Source organism: Silene latifolia, unplaced genomic scaffold (genome assembly GCF_048544455.1).
Source record: "Silene latifolia isolate original U9 population unplaced genomic scaffold, ASM4854445v1 scaffold_171, whole genome shotgun sequence".
Classification (NCBI taxonomy): domain Eukaryota; kingdom Viridiplantae; phylum Streptophyta; class Magnoliopsida; order Caryophyllales; family Caryophyllaceae; genus Silene; species Silene latifolia.
The window spans coordinates 219457-241077 of NW_027413148.1; positions in this window are offsets into that span (position 1 = coordinate 219457).

Here is a 21621-nt window from a genome sequence, read left to right on the forward strand (position 1 = left end):
TTCGGTGGGTAGACATTTATCACCCACTTCCCCTACGTAGCAAGGTTTGTACCCCGGTAAGGCCGAGCGCACTCCCTCACGAAATAGGTTTTCATGGTTTCTAATTTTTGGTAAGGCTAACTCTCAATTGTTTATTTAGCGAGAGGTCATGTCAATTTATTATCTATCACATTTTAAGTGAACTAAAGCGGTGAACTACGATAATTATAATTGACACGGTCGATTTACTCGATTAAATAAAATGCATGTTTTAGTTATGGCGATTTAGCGATGCAGGCAACATATAAATAAAATGCAAAGTATAAAATAAAATCCTAGTATGGCCTTTCTAAAATAGTAAATTTAATAAACTATTACAAATGCGGAAATCAACTCCTTTGGTCCCTTGAACTTCGGTCTTGGCACACATTTCAAGGCAACACTTTCATTGATGGATCGCCTTCTCGAATGGCACCGTCTTCAAGGAACTCCGGAATAATTAAATTACAAAATGAATTACATAATTTCCTATTATACATTTGTAATAAAATAAAATAAATCTATTAAATTACAAATTGGTGATACGAGATCACAAAATTACAACCGAATCGATATTCCCATACATTTCGGGTAATACCAATTAAAAACTAAGGCCATACTAAGTAAAATTACATAATTAAAAAATTACATAAAATTAAAATATGACAATCATAAATAAAATGCAGCATTATAATATGTATGAACATGCTAGATATTATGCTAAATCGCCTTTTAACAGCCAATATCGTATATTTATCGGTTTTCATGGATTTGCGTGATTATAACTTGTTAAAATCACAATAATTACATAAATTCATATTTTTGTACAAGTTAATTACCCTAACCTCTTAGGACTCAAAACTTAGTCTCCACTAACATTTTGACAATAATTATACTTGATTTCTTAATATTGTTCATAAATGGACCCAAAAATACAAAATTATGCTATAAACTTCAAATTAAATTATAAAAATTCATATAATTTCGAAATTTGAAATTTAAACTCATGAACATTCTGGAAAAATACCATGACACTCATAATATTCAAAACATAGGTTAAAAATTTCGAAAATTTATCGAGAAAAACAATGTTGCGGTTTATCAGTTTTAACAATTATGACTATAAAAATATGAGAAAAATTATTTTCATCAACTTTTCACTTTTAGATTAGAAATATATGATAAAATGCAATATGTGACGTTTTTCCTTTAATCATGAAGTATGTTTTAGCATTATTACTAATTATAGTCACTATTTCTGTGATTTTTCATCAAAAAATCATAAATCATGCATAAAGACTTATTTATAGACAAATATTTTACACACATCTTATAAAATTTCATGTGACAACATACTAAATTTCCATGACAAGATTCGAAATATAACTCATATTAACCTATTTACCCATTTAAATACGATTTTAACTTATAAAATTCATATTTCGAGCAAAATAACTTATTTTAACATGAAAATTTACAGGCCATCAGTAGATAATATATGTGAAAACATATCCAAAAAACACTGAAAAAGTCGAAGTTTAGCTATTTTTCGTCCAAAAATGACATTTTTATCATAAAAATCACATTTTAATGCCAATATTATATAAAATGAACAATAAAATCCATAAATAAACCAAAATGTCCTAAAAATCACTTAGGACCAGAAACTTTTAACATGCAAAGTTATTTTTAGGTTTATCTTCATAAATCCAAATTAATTAGTTTTGTATGTTAATCCTATAACTCAGAAAAACTATAAACTGATTTGCATGCAAACAACCTAAGTCTCTGATACCGCTTGTTAGGTTTTCATTAATCTCATTAATTTACATATTCATATATGAATCAATTTATTTGGTCATAAAATAAATACAAGATCTTATGCATGCAAACTTAATAAAAGGAGATGGAAAAATCGATTTCTCACCATCTAATTTTCGGCCATTTGGGCACCAACAAGATCTCCTTCTTGTTAGTTCTTGAGCTTTCCAACAATGGATGAACAAGGTTCAAATTAGAACCTCTCCCAAAAGCGTATACCCAAGGAATAATCTTAATAACCAATACTGTAATACCCCGCATTTTATATAATCGATTAAACGGATATTATTATATATTAGTATTATACATTTTATATTGGTTGCATCGTAATATCGTGAATGTTATTAAGTCGGGTTTATATCGTATATGTTGAGTCGGGCTACATCACATTTTGTCTTTTGGGTCAAGAATTACCCATCTACATTTACCCAACGACCATACCCGTTTAACCCATTTGCCCTACCCGGAACATGTAACCACCATTTACCCTAAACCTAATCTAAGAGCCGCTCTCCCTCTCCCCCTTTTTCATTTTATCATTCATAAAACCATTTCTAAACCTAGAGAAACGGAGAGGAAGAAGAATTGTCGAGCCTTTCATTTGATTGAAGATTTCTCATCGATTCCAACCTAATTCGATTTCCCTGTTTGTAAGTCGATTTCATTCCATTTTTTATACTGTTTTAAAGTGTTCGTCTTCAAAACGTTTGAAAAGAGAGTCATGTTTATTTGATGTCTAGTTTATGCATATAAAATCTCGTAGTCAAATTCTTTATGGTTTGTCCTAGGTGATTTATTTATGAACATGTCGCTGAAAAGTCCGCGAATCTGATTTGGTTGTGGAAAATGATTTGAAACCCTAAATTTTATGTCGATTCAGTTATGAAGCTTCTTCATACATCATCTTTGTATAGTCTAGATGATAATAGGATTTGGAATTACTGCAAAATAATGTTTTAAACTCGTTTTATGAATCAATACTTTTTATGCGACGGTTTCTGTCAGTTTTTGGAAATCAGTCTGAAAACTCTTGATAAGTTTGGAATTCGAGAAAAACACGTTAGATATAATTTGTAGCTAAGACTCATGGGGTTCCAATCCAATTGGCCTTGTATCAATTTGATTTTTCTGGAATTAGTTATGTATTTTATTCCGAGTCTGTCATGTGCTGGAAAATCAGGAAAAATCGTGTTTGTTCTTTAAGTTGATATTCCTATTAAGTTATGATGAGTCTAGGTTATGTGCATGATTATTTGATTGAGTAGGTGGTAATTATACATAATTATGTTATGTAGGTGATGGATATGTGAAGGATCATAATTGATTGCTTGTGTGCTTGGATTGCGAAAAGGTAGGGAAATACACTTGACTTATTATCGTTGTTGTCGAATGGTGTTGACTTGTTTGTGTTTCATATGACCAACCTGTGAACGTTGACTTGATTCGTGGTTGTTGATTCATGATATGATTCATATCCTGGAATGTGCTTGACTGAATTGATCGTATTGAGTATATTATCACAACATTCGGTAACCGGCATGATTCTATGATTTACCAGTTCAATGATATACATATTGTGTTGCATTAATTTCTTGAGCATTCATACGCATTGGAGATGGAGGATGTTGTAGTGACGTGGTGTGGTGATGATGATGTTGTGATAAGGCCCAGGCGGGTTCTGCAGGACTTGCCCTGGTGTCCTCAGCTGCGAGCTGGCAGATCGGCTACGGTCGATATATAGTCTACCGTGGATCGGTATGGCTGGGCGTTCCGGGTTATGAGATATGAGTTGAGATGGAGGTGGAGGTGACGGAGGAGCATGCATATCATATTTTGTTGTTTAATTGTATTCCCTACTCAACCTCGTGGTTGACCCTGTGTATTCGTGAACACCTGTGACGATCCAAATATTGGGGAGCAGGCTTGACAGGTTTATGAGATAGGATGGGAGCTTGATGGGCGTGAGACACTGGATCAGAAGACTTAGTAGCTAGATCATCATTTAGAAGACTTTCACTTTTATTTATGTTAGTTCTTTGTAATTTGATGTAAATCAGGTTTTGTAAAAAGTGAAGTTAAAGAAATTATGTAATTTGCCTTGGAGTTTAATTTGTTATTCACTACCTCGGGAAACCGAGATGGTAACAGTCCGGTTTATTAGGGAATGTCTTGCTAGAGGCTCCTTTATAAATCGGGGTGTTACAAATACTATTATGAACTAGTAATAATATTAGTCTTTACTTAAAATTTGACACAAAAATAATTTGTAATTGCTCTTGAATAAATCGGTCCAAGAGGGAGTAATTTTTGTGGTTTTATGTCTATAAGATTTTCACAAATAGTAGAGAGAGTTAATTTTCTTACACTAGAAAAATTAGGTAGTAAAGATGTGAATAATCAAAGAAAAGCCCTTGTCTTTTCTATGTAGAAAACCGGTTGGAGGGGGATATAATCGAGTTGATGTATACTTTGAGACCTATATATTCTAACCACTCTGCAGGACAACGTTACGGTAAGTATTTTGTATGAATTATGACGTGATCATATGATGTTGTGGAGATGAGAAATAAATTTTCGTGTTCAGGTTGATAATCAATGAAGTGTTGGATTGTGGTAATCGTGAGCGTAGAAATAATTGCGAATTGATGATATTTATCTGGATGGATGTTGAATGACGTGTTGATAGTGCTATTATGTCTAGCGATATGCGGTTATGTGATCCCGAAGCCATGCTAGTATAGTATTGTGATAGTAATCAGAAACACTATTGAATTGCATGTTTCTAGTCATAGCAATCGTGATTTAGATGTAAGGAGTAGATCGAGATGCGAAGGGATTCTATGGGATAGATGTTTACATAAGTACAAAGTGTGAGATTTAAGTTGGGATGGGTTAGTATACATAGTATGCTCATAAGAGCTTGTAACATAGTAAAGAATGACCTAGTGCTGAAACTCGTTTTGTTTGATTTTACTCTTTAATTGACCTTACTGCCATTTCTTTTCTGTTTATTGCCTATGGATGAAAATTTTATGAGAGATAGCCTCGTGATTTAGTGTTCATTTGGCGTTGGTTTCATGCTTATAGGATATACGGATTAGGAGTAATAAATATTTTAGTGGGCTGTGGTCAGGAAGTTCCTGTGCAGTGATGTTTTGACCAACGATTTTGTAAAAATCCTCATTTAAATTGTATTAACAATTTTTGCATAATTCCAACTCCATCGATCAGAAGATTCGTATATGTTTTCAAATTGCTAAGCCACGAAAATTCTTGATGTCTCTATATTAAATGGTAAGTTTTGCAAACTGACCCAAGTTTCGGACCAATTGCTGTCACATACTTGTTTCGACCAACTGAGTTGCAAAATCCTTTAAAAATTGAATTCTTGAGCTTTGGACCTCATTTTTTTTCTCACGAATTATTAACTCTCTGTATGTTATAAAAAGTAATATAACTCAAGTTTTCGTTGAATGGTTATTTATTCGTGATTTTTGGAAGTTACAATGTGAATCATAACTTTTAAAATGTGAATTCTATGTTGAGTTTTCATACAGTTGTTCGATTATTTCATGAGCCTTATTAATGTGAAATTATAGTGTCCTTATATGATGATAGTAGCACACATATTCATTGGTTATGTATCTTAACAAGTGGTAAAAAAAAATTAAAGTTTAGTTTTTAACATTGTTGGCATGATAGTATGAGTGAAATTGAATAGCTTAATTTGATTCTTAATCGAGGGTAAAATATTTTATACGAGTCCGGTTGTTTGCATATTTTATATATGCTTGGCATGTTGTAATATCTCTGGTGTGTTCATCATATTTGTATAGTGGTCGGATATATATAAATATAAAACTATATTGTCATATCTTGGTAAAGTTGGTGGCGTTAAATGTTAACTTGATTGTTCTAATATACTCGCGTGAATATTTATAATAATTATGTTTAAATGTTTACACATGAATGGTAGTAATGAGTATGTCTAAATGTTCACACATGTAGGATGTCATCTGAGTTCTCATGTCTTTTATGTGAGTCTGTGTGCCTATAGTTATACTTATTACTTTCATTGCATTAATTTATTTCAGTTGAACCTAAACTTATAATATGATAATAAAATAGTGTTGTTGTTCCTTATTGGATATGTTCATAGTTGTATGGTCATGAAATGCTAAGGTGATTGTTGCAATTGTCACGATATTTGAAATATAGTTGATATAGTTACGATATAGTTACGATATTTGAAATATATTCTCGAACCGTCGAATTATAATGAGATAACCCTTTGATGATTCACATGATATGCGTTGGTTTAAATGATAGCCGTTATAGTTGCATTCAATTGAGCCTACGAGTTGCCTATTTGTTCAAACCGTGCAAACCAGAGAACTTGTTCACCTTACTAATCTTTTGTCATAGATAATGTTTTACAAGTTATATGACGGTAGATGTACATGTTTAAGTTGTTTATGCGATATCTCTCATTTTTGCTGAAAATGAATTATACTGAGTTGATGGAGACAATTGAATGGTATGGTTGCTAAAATGTTAAACATATGTGTGATATGGAAGTAATTTTGTTGTTATTGTGAATCATATAACTATTAATACTCAATTGTAATTTCAGTTGTTTGACTTCTACATTATTAAGTTAATTACTCATGACGCACAGTCGATGGATCCGTAAGGAGTTTAACTGGGAATTTTATGGTGTGCCTCTGATCTAAACTAATAATCTTCTTATATTGACTATATGGTTAGACTCTTGTCTAGTTCTTATGACGTGATAAATCCTTTTAAAATTTAACATGTAATTGAGTTGGTACTTATACTTTGTGTGACCATGCAACCTGTGATAAATAGATCTATAATAAAGAGGTAAAAATTTGATTGAACACAGTTAATTTGTAGTTACTTGCTTTACTTTATGGTACGAATCGTATGCTTTGATGAGACGTCACCACGGAATGTGTTCTATCTAAAAGGTCTCCGATTAAATGATGTAGTCGTGTTAGCCGTGAATATAACTGAGTAAAGAAGTTCAACTAAAATCCTGATGTTGAGGTAATAGTCGTTCATTAGTAAAGATAGGACTGAAATGAATAAGATGAATCTGTAAATTATGAAATATGAGTCGACACCTAAGCTTGTATTGTTTGAAGGAATTGAATTAAGTTTATCAGATTTTGAGTTTCGTAGTAAAGTGTAAATGGATTCTATGGGGCTCTGTTATAAGATTTATGTTAAGAAAGTTATTCACCGTCCAGTATGAAAGTAAAAGTTTTGAAAATGAAGTTAAATTTTGTCGTGTGAGTATAAATTGAATGAGATTTCCGGCCGATTGTCTGGTTGTATGGTTTCATGATATTTGCTAGTCTGGAGGAATGAAGCTAGAACGGAGTCACAAATTAGTGGATTAATTTGGTCATGTTGTTCGTTCATGTAGTGAATTGGTTGGTTGTGGTTAGTTACGAATGTCAAAACGGGTAATGTAATGTGGTGATTTAAGTGAGTTATGTGTTAACATGGTATGTTGAAATTGGTGTAGTTAAATACATTTAATCTTTTATGTCATTGTGTTGGGTGCAGTTTAAATATATTTAACACCAAGAACGAAATTTTATGTATGATAGTCTTGTATGTTAACTTTCCAATATATTTGTTTACTAGCTTGATTGACTCGACCAATAAGTTTGTAAAATTTGCCAATCAATGTGCGTTCATCATTCGTGAATAAATCCCAAACCCTTTGTTATGAGGATTAAAAATATTTCTAGGATGATAAGTCTTTTTGAAACTGGTTGTCTTCATTTTATGGGTGATCCTGTGTCTTGACCTAAATCATACGAGTTATGTAAAGGAAAGTCGATGGACCTATTAGGTTACAAATTTTCATAAAACGATTTATTAAGTTTTGACCCTAATTCTTTTCTTATGTTGATTGATTCCCTATGTTTCTAAGGTATGAGATTACAATGATTAGTGAAATGAATAATTACTAATGATTTTTACTGGTAACCTTGTAAAGCATTGTTCCATTCATAATTTGATTATTCACATGAATAAATGTTACCAATATTTCTTGGAAAATATGCTGCCACGAGAATACGCCGGATAGGATTATCGTGGTATGTTACGTTAGTGATCTTGCTTAGTAACCTTGATGAAACGATGTTATTTGACATGAACCATATGTGAGCACCTAGGCATCTTCATCTTTGTAACCTGAGTAGTAATGTATAAATTAGATTGACAAGCAGATCCTGTGAATGTTATTGCATGTATTGATTGATATGAAGAGTGTCTAGATTAATACTGAAATGTCTTAAGTTATTCAACGTGGCTTTTGCTCCGATCCGTGGCGATGTGCTGTAGCAGCAGTAACTGTAGCTTTCTTGAGAGAGCTTGTATATTGATTGTCTTTAGTAGGGATTAGTAACTTGAGCGTGAGTTGTGAATCTTTTATCCTCTTTCAATTGTTAGCAGTAGTTTGAGAACTTTTGTTATAATAATGATGGTTACGGGGACGTAACCATGTTTAAGGAGGGTAGGATTGTAAAATCCACAATCTTTATACTTCATGTGTGATTTCTCAGTTTGGCTATATTAGTTATGCGTTGTGTGGGTTATGTTGGAGTGTTACATGATGTGTTTCTGTTATGGTTAAACTTCGGGGACGAAGTTTATTTTAAGGAGGGTGGAATGTAATACTGCGTTTAATATTCAATTTGGTGGGTGCCTTACATACTTTTGTATATGCGTTTCATAATTCGTTTGCGTTGGTTGGTAGAGAGGGTAAACTTCGGGATGAAGTTTCTTTTAAGGAGGGTAGACTGTAATACCCCGTATTTTATATAATCGATTAAACGGATATTATTATATATTAGTATTATACATTTTATATTGGTTGCATCGTAATATCGTGAATGTTATTAAGTCGGGTTTATATCGTATATGTTGAGTCGGGCTACATCACATTTTGTCTTTTGGGTCAAGAATTACCCATCTACATTTACCCAACGACCATACCCGTTTAACACATTTGCCCTACCCGGAACATGTAACCACCATTTACCCTAAACCTAATCTAAGAGCCGCTCTCCCTCTCCCCCCTTTTCATTTTATCATTCATAAAACCATTTCTAAACCTAGAGAAAGGGAGAGGAAGAAGAATTGTCGAGCCTTTCATTTGATTGAAGATTTCTCATCGATTCCAACCTAATTCGATTTCCCTGTTTGTAAGTCGATTTCATTCCATTGTTTATATTGTTTTAAAGTGTTCGTCTTCAAAAAGTTTGAAAAGAGATTCCTGTTTATTTGATGTCTAGTTTATGCATATAAAATCTCGTAGTCAAATTCTTTATGGTTTGTCCTAGGTGATTTATTTATGAACATGTCGCTGAAAAGTCCGCGAATCTGATTTGGTTGTGGAAAATGATTTGAAACCCTAAATTTTATGTCGATTCAGTTATGAGGCTTCTTCATACATCATCATTGTATAGTCTAGATGATAATAGGATTTGGAATTACTGCAAAATAATGTTTTAAACTCGTTTTATGAATCAATAATTTTTATGCGACGGTTTCTGTCAGTTTTTGGAAATCAGTCTGAAAACTCTTGATAAGTTTGGAATTCGAGAAAAACACGTTAGATATAATTTGTAGCTAAGACTCATGGGGTTCCAATCCAATTGGCCTTGTATCAATTTGATTTTTCTGGAATTAGTTATGTATTTTATTCCGAGTCTGTCATGTGCTGGAAAATCAGGAAAAATCGTGTTTGTTCTTTAAGTTGATATTCCTATTAAGTTATGATGAGTCTAGGTTATGTGCATGATTATTTGATTAAGTAGGTGGTAATTATACATAATTATGTTATGTAGGTGATGGATATGTGAAGGATCATAATTGATTGCTTGTGTGCTTGGATTGCGAAAAGGTAGGGAAATACACTTGACTTATTATCGTTGTTGTCGAATGGTGTTGACTTGTTTGTGTTTCATATGACCAAACTGTGAACGTTGACTTGATTCGTGGTTGTTGATTCATGATATGATTCATATCCTGGAATGTGCTTGACTGAATTGATCGTATTGAGTATATTATCACAACATTGAACTTAGGCATGATTCTATGATTTACCAGTTCAATGATATACATATTGTGTTGCATTAATTTCTTGAGCATTCATATGCATTGGAGATGGAGGATGTTGTAGTGACGTGGTGTGGTGATGATGATGTTGTGATAAGGCCCAGGCGGGTTCTGCAGACTTGCCCTGGTGTCCTCAGTGCGAGGCGAGATCGGCTACGGTCGATATATAGTCTACAGGGGGATCGGTATGGTGGGCGTTCGGGTTATGAGATATGAGTTAAGATGGAGGTGGAGGTGACGGAGGAGCATGCATATCATATTTTGTTGTTTCATTGTATTCCCTACTCAACCTCGTGGTTGCCCCTGTGTATTCGTGAACACCTGTGACGATCCAAATATTGGGGAGCAGGCTTGACAGGTTTATGAGATAGGATGGGAGCTTGATGGGCGTGAGACACTGGATCAGAAGACTTAGTAGCTAGATCATCATTTAGAAGACTTTCACTTTTATTTATGTTAGTTCTTTGTAATTTGATGTAAATGAGGTTTTGTAAAAAGTTAAGTTAAAGAAATTATGTAATTTGCCTTGGAGTTTAATTTGTTATTCACTACCTCGTGAAACCGAGATGGTAACAGTCCGGTTTATTAGGGAATGTCTTGCTAGAGGCTCCTTTATAAATCGGGGTGTTACAAATACTATTATGAACTAGTAATAATATTAGTCTTTACTTAAAATTTGACACAAAAATAATTTGTAATTGCTCTTGAATAAACCGGTCCAAGAGGGAGTAATTTTTGTGGTTTTATGTCTCTAAGATTTTCACAAATAGTAGAGAGAATTAATTTTCTTACACTAGAAAAATTAGGTAGTAAAGATGTGAATAATCAAAGAAAAGCCCTTGTCTTTTCTATGTAGAAAACCGGTTGGAGGGGGAAGGAGAAGCCAAAGCATGGTCTTGTGTTCTTCTCAAGACAAGACTAGGCATGCATGGCTAGTCATTAGGCTTAATCATTGTGTTTTCTCTTATTAAAATAATCAACACAATTTATCCACTAATACTCCCTACAATTTTTCGGCACATATAAAATGGAAGATCCATTTTATTTTGTCATTTGTCAATTTTGTCATGTGTCACATGTTACATGACATGTTACACCATAATGTATTTTTAACATATTAAAAATCAACATATTAATAAAATATGTCACATACAAAATTCACTAGTAATTCGTAATCACTTGTACCAAAATGGTTTATCAAATTATAAATTACAACGTCTTGTATTTATAATAAATTATTCATTCAATTTCAATTGTTTCGTAAACAATAATTTTATCTAAGTAATAAAACAATTTGATTACTTAGACCGTATCTCATTTAATCAAATTACAATAAGACACGTTAACTTTACTCACAAAATCACCCGTCAATTTTAAGCAATTTAATTAACTCGTATCGGCATACGATTAATTAAATAATCAATTAAGAGTATTTCCCTATAGGTATGACCTAAGGGGATCAACTGATCACCACCGTCGCATGACAGTAATGTCAAACTCTAGTCAGCCAATCATTACCGATATGTGTGGACCAGTTGACTGTAAAAAATTACATCCCACATGTATTCTTAAAATGAGATTCAAACATGTGATCATCATGACCGACAGTTGTGATCGCATTATTGTCGGAGGACACTTATTCCAACAATAAGTAGGGTCGATCTCCAAAGGGAGGCAAGATATCTATTTGTAAGTCCGTGTTACTAGTCACAATTGGGGGTTTTGAATTTTGTTTTCTAAACTACTAAAGATTAAAAGCAAGAGAAATAGAGACAAGCGCGATAAAGCAAGAAAATTCGAGATATGTAATCAGATAAAAGACGTATGTCAGGATTTCGGTTCACCATGGTAGTTCATCGACTCAATCATAAATAGCCTAGATAATCAACTGTGAGAAGGGCAAGGGCAAGGTCCTTCCGGTCCGCTATCCACCCTAGATTTCCACTAACTTAACTTCCGTCCTCATTAGGGTAGTCTACTGTTCATAGCAGGTCTGTTTATTCCAATCTTCCGATCCGGGAACAAAGTTAACCAAATTAAAGTTATTTAGAAGCGTGCACTCAGCTAAACATGTTACAATTATATTGCTATGGTGACAAATTCTCACAAATAAATCATCTAGCCTATCTATAACATCGTCACATCACTACCATGGCTCCCCTAGTCCTAACATATAAGGGTTTAGCTACTCATGCTATCAGATTTAACGATAATAACAATAAGCATACTAAGGCGAGACATAATGAACAGATTATAATAGAGATGAAACATAAACAATAGCAAAAGCAAGGATAATAAACAAGAGAACGAAGATTAAGAACAAGAAAAGGTATTAGATAAAGATTAAGAGGAAGAAAGATTACAATCAAATGAATCCGGCGTAGAGAACAAGTAGCAGTGATTAAGAGCAAAATCCCAGAGATCAAGAGTAATTAAGAGTGTTAAGAGATTCCGAAGTTCAGAAGTTAAGACCTGTTTAAGACCTAATGACGACTTCCTTATATAGGGAAGCGTTATTATTAACAAAATAAACCTAACACGGAACAATTAACCCGTGTAAAAAGCAAATCAATCGATCGAGGCTTTTTATTCCCCTCTATCGAGTACTTCTCCAGCAAAACTGTTCGATCGAGCACTTTAGGCTCTTGATCGAACACTCCCAGATAAGTTCCTTTAGATCGAACTCCAAAACCATTCGATCGACCATCCTCTACTGCCAAACTACTCGATCGAACTCCAAAAGCTCTCGATCCAGTAGATATCCACTGAATCAGCCTTGACTTCGTCTTGGCATCTTCCTAAGACCTTCCTTCACGCTTCCTGAGGTACGACTTTTGCTCTAAATCTTCGCCTACTTAAAATGCATGCAAAGTGGGACGACTAAGGGACGATTCCGCTACTTTTGGGTCAATTTCTGCAATTAATACAAAACAAACCAAAGTAGCCAATTCGGGTCATTTTGCAATACAAAGCGATACAAATAGCTTAGAAATGCGTGTAATAAAAGGCTAAAAAGTCTATATAAATTGCACGTATCATTTACTAATGTTCTATTGGGTATGTTGGATGATGTGTTGTATGAAAATGTTGGAAAATGATTGTGGTGGAAAGGATGGAGGCTTTTGAAAGCCTTGTTGAGCTTTGTGAGGAGGAACGTAAGCTTATTCTGCTGCTGCGGAGGAGGGGTAGGATTAAGCACATTCGACTAGTCCATCTCAAATTGGGATGGACTTCACTCGATTGTTATAATAGGAACCTCCCCGCCTATATTCTTTGAAAGGCAAGGACTTGTTCCTTCTCGTTAGACGATCACAAGATGTGTGACCGTCATTACTCCCACATCTCTCATAAGTAAAGGCTTCTTGTCTAGTCAATAAGTGAACCGTCTGTTGATCACCAGCACTCTGCAATTCTAGCTTATCAAAACGGGCATTCATGGCTTCGCTGAGCCACAACTGCACTATCTATGAAGAAACACTACGAATACCTCATCTTGGATTCCCATACTCAACACAATGGGTAGCCATTTCCTCTATGAAACCCATCCCTTGTCATCGTCATTGTTCTTCTGAAATCGCCCATTAGATGAGTCGTCCAATATAGCATGGTGGTCATCATACAACCCATTATAGAACTGGTTGCTTAAAAACCACTGATCAAACCCATGATGAGGAAGAGACCTCACCAACTTCTTAAAACGGCACCAAGCTTCATACAAGTTCTCGTCAGGTGTCTGCTTAAAACTTGTAATTTTCCGTCTCAGCTGATTAGTTCGTTGTGGAGGAAAATACCTTTTATAAAAAGCAAGGGCCAAACTCTCCCAGTCAGTAATACCGGCTGCAATTCGATCAAGATCAGTGAGCCATTCACGGGCCCCATCGGTCAAAGAAAAAGGAAACAGGACCTCCTTAATTCTATCCTGGGTTACTCACTTAGTAGCGGGAATGGTAGAGCAATAATCAGTGAAAACCTCCATAATGTTACGCGGATCTTCACCCGCCATGCCTCTGTACAGGTTTCGTTCGACCAGGTTAATGTAAGATGAACGGATGTCAAAAGTGTTGTCATCCTCGGTCGCAAGCTTGAAACCTTTAGGGATCAACGCAGCTGTGGGCTCTGAATGACTCGCGATATTAGGCATCTTCACTGGCTTGACGGCAGAAATATAATTGTCTTCTTCACAAGACGGGACTTCTACAAATAAGAAGTGTTCTAGCTCCGGTTCAATAGTACTCAAGACTTCCTTTTGAATTTTCCTTTACAGTCTTAGTCTATGACGAAAGGTCCTTTCTGGCTCAGGATCAGGTAGAACTAATTCTGTCCTGTTTGACTTGGGCATAAACAGCACTGAAGGAAATAAGTGAGAAATGTCTCAAGGAATTAAAAATTCCCTGAGACTAAGAGAGATAAACGAAACAGAAACAGACAAATAGGCTATTGCCTCCCCGGCAACGGCGCCAAAATTTGATACGGTCGTTATGTACCAAAAATAAATACCTAAATATAACTAACAGAAGCTAGCGATAAGTAGGGTCGATCTCTACAGGGAGGCAAGATATCTATCTGTAAGTCCGTCTATCTAGTCACAATTAGGGGTTTTGAATTTTGTTTTCTAAACTACTAAAGATTAAAAGCAAGAGAAATAGAGACAAGCGCGATAAAGCAAGAAAATTCGAGATATGTAATCAGATAAAAGAGGTATGTCAGGATTTCGGTTCACCATGGCAGTTCATCGACTCAATCATAAATAGCCTAGACAATCTACTGTGAGAAGGGCAAGGGAAAGGTCCTTCCGGTCCGCTATCCACCCTAGATTTCCACTAACTTAACTTCCGTCCTCATTAGAGTAGTCTACTGTTCATAACAGGTATGTTTATTCTAATCTTCTGATCTAGGAACAAAGTTAACCAAATTAAAGTTATTTAGAAGTGTGCACTCATCTAAACATGTTACAATTATATTGCTATGGTGACAGATTCTCAGAAATAAATCATCTAGCCTATCTATAACATCGTCACATCACTACCATGGCTCCCCTAGTCCTAACATATAAGGGTTTAGCTACTCATGCTATCATATTTAACGATAATAACAATAAGCATACTAAGGCGAGACATAATGAACAGATTATAATAGAGATGAAACATAAACAATAGCAAAAGCAAGGATAATAAACAAGAGAACGAAGATTAAGAACAAGAAAAGGTATTAGATAAAGATTAAGAGGAAGAAAGATTACAATCAAATGAATCCGGCGTAGAGAACAAGTAGCAGTGATTAAGAGCAAAATCCCAGAGATCAAGAGTAATTAAGAGTGTTAAGAGATTCCGAAGTTCAGAAGTTAAGACCTGTTTAAGACCTAATGACGACTTCCTTATATAGGGAAACGTTATTATTAACAAAATAAACCTATCACGGAACAATTAACCCGTGTAAAAAGCAAATCAATCGATCGAGGCTTTTTATACCCCTCTATCGAGTACTTCTCCAGCAAAACTGTTCGATCGAGCACTTTAGGCTCTTGATCGAACACTCCCAGATAAGTTCCTTTAGATCGAACTCCAAAACCATTCGATCGACCATCCTCTACTGCCAAACTACTCGATCGAACTCCAAAAGCTCTCGATCCAGTAGATATCCACTGAATCAGCCTTGACTTCGTCTTGGCATCTTCCTAAGACCTTCCTTCACGCTTCCTGAGGTACGACTTCTGCTCTAAATCTTCGCCTACTTAAAATGCATGCAAAGTGGGACGACTAAGGGACGATTCAGCTACTTTTGGGTCAATTTCTGCAATTAATACAAAACAAACCAAAGTAGCCAATTCGGGGCATTTTGCAATACAAAGCGATACAAATAGCTTAGAAATGCGTGTAATAAAAGGCTAAAAAGTCTATATAAATTGCACGTATCATTTACTAATGTTCTATTGGGTATGTTGGATGATGTGTTGTATGAAAATGTTGGAAAATGATTGTGGTGGAAAGGATGGAGGCTTTTGAAAGCCTTGTTGAGCTTTGTGAGGAGGAACGTAAGCTTATTGCTGCTGCGGAGGAGGGGTAGGATTAAGCACATTCTGACTAGTCCATCTCAAATTGGGATGGACTTCACTCTGATTGTTATAATAGGAACCTCCCTGCCTATATTGCTGAAAGGCAAGGACTTGTTCCTTCTCAGTTAGACAGTCAACAGCAGTGTGACCGTCATTACTCCCACATCTCTCATAAGTAAAGGCTTCTTGTCTAGTCAATAAGTGAACCGTCTGTTGATCACCAGCACTCTGCAATTCTAGCTTATCAAAACGGGCATTCATGGCTTCCAGCTGAGCCACAACTGCACTATCTACTGAAGAAACACTACGAATACCTCATCTTGGATTCCCATACTCAGCACAATGGGTAGCCATTTCCTCTATGAAACCCATCCGTTGTCATCGTCATTGTTCTTCTGAAATCGCCCATTAGATGAGTCGTCCAATATAGCATGGTGGTCATCATACAACCCATTATAGAACTGGTTGCTTAAAAACCACTGATCAAACCCATGATGAGGAAGAGACCTCACCAACTTCTTAAAACGGCACCAAGCTTCATACAAGTTCTCGTCAGGTGTCTGCTTAAAACTTGTAATTATCCGTCTCAGCTGATTAGTTCGTTGTGGAGGAAAATACCTTTTATAAAAAGCAAGGGCCAAACTCTCCCAGTCAGTAATACCGGCTGCAATTCGATCAAGATCAGTGAGCCATTCACGGGCCCCATCGGTCAAAGAAAAAGGAAACAGGACCTCCTTAATTCTATCCTGGGTTACTCACTTAGTAGCGGGAATGGTAGAGCAATAATCAGTGAAAACCTCCATAATGTTACGCGGATCTTCACCCGCCATGCCCCGTACAGTTTCGTTCGACCAGGTTAATGTAAGATGAACGGATGTCAAAAGTGTTGTCATCCTCGGTCGCAAGCTTGAAACCTTTAGGGATCAACGCACTGTGGGCTCGAATGACTCGCGATATTAGGCATCTTCACGGCTTGACGGCAGAAATATAATTGTCTTCTTCACAAGACGGGACTTCTACAAATAAGAAGTGTTCTAGCTCCGGTTCAATAGTACTCAAGACTTCCTTTTGAATTTTCCTTTATTCTGAGTCTTAGTCTATGACGAAAGGTCCTTTCGGCTCGGGATCGGGTAGAACTAATTTCGTCTGTTTGACTTGGGCATAAACAGCACTGAAGGAAATAAGTGAGAAATGTCTCAAGGAATTAAAAATTCCCTGAGACTAAGAGAGATAAACGAAACAGAAACAGACAAATAGGCTATTGCCTCCCCAGCAACGGCGCCAAAATTTGATACGGTCGTTATGTACCAAAAATAAATACCTAAATATAACTAACAGAAGCTAGCGATAAGTAGGGTCGATCTCTATAGGGAGGCAAGATATCTATCTGTAAGTCCGTCTATCTAGTCACAATTAGGGGTTTTGAATTTTGTTTTCTAAACTACTAAAGATTAAAAGCAAGAGAAATAGAGACAAGCGCGATAAAGCAAGAAAATTCGAGATATGTAATCAGATAAAAGAGGTATGTCAGGATTTCGGTTCACCATGGCAGTTCATCGACTCAATCATAAATAGCCTAGACAATCTACTGTGAGAAGGGCAAGGGAAAGGTCCTTCCGGTCCGCTATCCACCCTAGATTTCCACTAACTTAACTTCCGTCCTCATTAGAGTAGTCTACCTGTTCATAACGGGTATGTTTATTCTAATCTTCGATCTAGGAACAAAGTTAACCAAATTAAAGTTATTTAGAAGTGTGCACTCATCTAAACATGTTACAATTATATTGCTATGGTGATGATTCTCGTAAATAAATCATCTAGCCTATCTATAACATCGTCACATCACTACCATGGCTCCCCTAGTCCTAACATATAAGGGTTTAGCTACTCATGCTATCATATTTAACGATAATAACAATAAGCATACTAAGGCGAGACATAATGAACAGATTATAATAGAGATGAAACATAAACAATAGCAAAAGCAAGGATAATAAACAAGAGAACGAAGATTAAGAACAAGAAAAGGTATTAGATAAAGATTAAGAGGAAGAAAGATTACAATCAAATGAATCCGGCGTAGAGAACAAGTAGCAGTGATTAAGAGCAAAATCCCAGAGATCAAGAGTAATTAAGAGTGTTAAGAGATTCCGAAGTTCGAAGTTAAGACTGTTTAAGACCTAATGACGACTTCCTTATATAGGGAAACGTTATTATTAACAAAATAAACCTATCACGGAACAATTAACCCGTGTAAAAAGCAAATCAATCGATCGAGGCTTTTTATACCCCTCTATCGAGTACTTCTCCAGCAAAACTGTTCGATCGAGCACTTTAGGCTCTTGATCGAACACTCCCAGATAAGTTCCTTTAGATCGAACTCCAAAACCATTCGATCGACCATCCTCGACTGCCAAACTACTCGATCGAACTCCAAAAGCTCTCGATCCGGTAGATATCCATGAATCGGCCTTGACTTCGTCTTGGCATCTTCCTAAGACCTTCCTTCACGCTTCCTGAGGTACGACTTCTGCTCTAAATCTTCGCCTACTTAAAATGCATGCAAAGTGGGACGACTAAGGGACGATTCAGCTACTTTTGGGTCAATTTCTGCAATTAATACAAAACAAACCAAAGTAGCCAATTCGGGGCATTTTGCAATACAAAGCGATACAAATAGCTTAGAAATGCGTGTAATAAAAGGCTAAAAAGTCTATATAAATTGCACGTATCATTTAATAATGTTCTATTGGGTATGTTGGATGATGTGTTGTATGAAAATGTTGGAAAATGATTGTGGTGGAAAGGATGGAGGCTTTTGAAAGCCTTGTTGAGCTTTGTGAGGAGGAACGTAAGCTTATTCTTTGCTGCGGAGGAGGGGTAGGATTAAGCACATTCGACTAGTCCATCTCAAATTGGGATGGACTTCACTCTGATTGTTATAATAGGAACCTCCCTGCCTATATTGCTGAAAGGCAAGGACTTGTTCCTTCTCAGTTAGACAGTCAACAGCAGTGTGACCGTCATTACTCCCACATCTCTCATAAGTAAAGGCTTCTTGTCTAGTCAATAAGTGAACCGTCTGTTGATCACCAGCACTCTGCAATTCCAGCTTATCAAAACGGGCATTCATGGCTTCCAGCTGAGCCACAACTGCACTATCTACTGAAGAAACACTACGAATACCTCATCTTGGATTCCCATACTCAGCACAATGGGTAGCCATTTCCTCTATGAAACCCATCCGTTGTCATCGTCATTGTTCTTCTGAAATCGCCCATTAGATGAGGCATCCAATATAGCATGGTGGTCATCATACAACCCATTATAGAACTGGTTTCTTAAAAACCACTGATCAAACCCATGATGAGGAAGAGACCTCACCAACTTCTTAAAACGGCACCAAGCTTCATACAAGTTCTCGTCAGGTGTCTGCTTAAAACTTGTAATTTTCCGTCTCAGCTGATTAGTTCGTTGTGGAGGAAAATACCTTTTATAAAAAGCAAGGGCCAAACTCTCCCAGTCAGTAATACCGGCTGCAATTCGATCAAGATCAGTGAGCCATTCACGGGCCCCATCGGTCAAAGAAAAAGGAAACAGGACCTCCTTAATTCTATCCTGGGTTACTCACTTAGTAGCGGGAATGGTAGAGCAATAATCAGTGAAAACCTCCATAATGTTACGCGGATCTTCACCCGCCATGCCTCCGTATGAGGTTTCGTTCGACCAGGTTAATGTAAGATGGACGGATGTCAAAAGTGTTGTCATCCTCGGTCGCAAGCTTGAAACCTTTAGGGATCAACGCTTGTTGTGGGCTCGAATGACCGCGATATTAGGCATCTTCACGGCTTGACGGCAGAAATATAATTGTCTTCTTCACAAGACGGGACTTCTACAAATAAGAAGTGTTCTAGCTCCGGTTCAATAGTACTTAAGACTTCCTTTTGAATTTTCCTTTACAGTCTTAGTCTATGACGAAAGGTCCTTTCTGGCTCAGGATCAGGTAGAACTAATTCTGTCCTGTTTGACTTGGGCATAAACAGCACTGAAGGAAATAAGTGAGAAATGTCTCAAGGAATTAAAAATTCCCTGAGACTAAGAGAGATAAACGAAACAGAAACAGACAAATAGGCTATTGCCTCCCCGGCAACGGCGCCAAAATTTGATACGGTCGTTATGTACCAAAAATAAATACCTAAATATAACTAACAGAAGCTAGCGATAAGTAGGGTCGATCTCTATAGGGAGGCAAGATATCTATCTGTAAGTCCGTCTATCTAGTCACAATTAGGGGTTTTGAATTTTGTTTTCTAAACTACTAAAGATAAAAAGCAAGAAAAATAGAGACAAGCGCGATAAAGCAAGAAAATTCGAGATATGTAATCAGATAAAAGAGGTATGTCAGGATTTCGGTTCACCATGGCAGTTCATCGACTCAATCATAAATAGCCTAGACAATCTACTGTGAGAAGGGCAAGGGAAAGGTCCTTCCGGTCCGCTATCCACCCTAGATTTCCACTAACTTAACTTCCTTCCTCATTAGAGTAGTCTCTTGTTCATAACAGGTATGTTTATTCTAATCTTCGATCTAGGAACAAAGTTAACCAAATTAAAGTTATTTAGAAGTGTGCACTCATCTAAACATGTTACAATTATATTGCTATGGTGTGATTCTCGTAAATAAATCATCTAGCCTATCTATAACATCGTCACATCACTACCATGGCTCCCCTAGTCCTAACATATAAGGGTTTAGCTACTCATGCTATCATTTTTAACGATAATAACAATAAGCATACTAAGGCGAGACATAATGAACAGATTATAATAGAGATGAAACATAAACAATAGCAAAAGCAAGGATAATAAACAAGAGAACGAAGATTAAGAACAAGAAAAGGTATTAGATAAAGATTAAGAGGAAGAAAGATTACAATCAAATGAATCCGGCGTAGAGAACAAGTAGCAGTGATTAAGAGCAAAATCCCAGAGATCAAGAGTAATTAAGAGTGTTAAGAGATTCCGAAGTTTAGAAGTTAAGACCTGTTTAAGACCTAATGACGACTTCCTTATATAGGGAAACGTTATTATTAACAAAATAAACCTATCACGGAACAATTAACCCGTGTAAAAAGCAAATCAATCGATCGAGGCTTTTTATACCCCTCTATCGAGTACTTCTCCAGCAAAAATGTTCGATCGAACACTTTAGGCTCCCGATCGAACACTCCCCGATAAGTTCCTTTCGATCGAACTCCAAAACCATTCGATCGACCATCCTCGACTGCCAAACTACTCGATCGAACTCCAAAAGCTCTCGATCCAGTAGATATCCACTGAATTTGCCTTGACTTCATCTTGGCATCTTCCTAAGACCTCCCTTCACGCTTTCTGAGGTACGACTTTTGCTCTAGATCTTCGCCTCCTTAAAATGCATGCAAAGTGGGACGACAAAGGGACGATTCCACTACTTTTGGGTCCATTTCTGCAATTAAGACAAAACAAACCAAAGTAGCCGATTCGGGGCATTTTGCAATACAAAGCGATACAAATGGCATAGAAATGAGTGT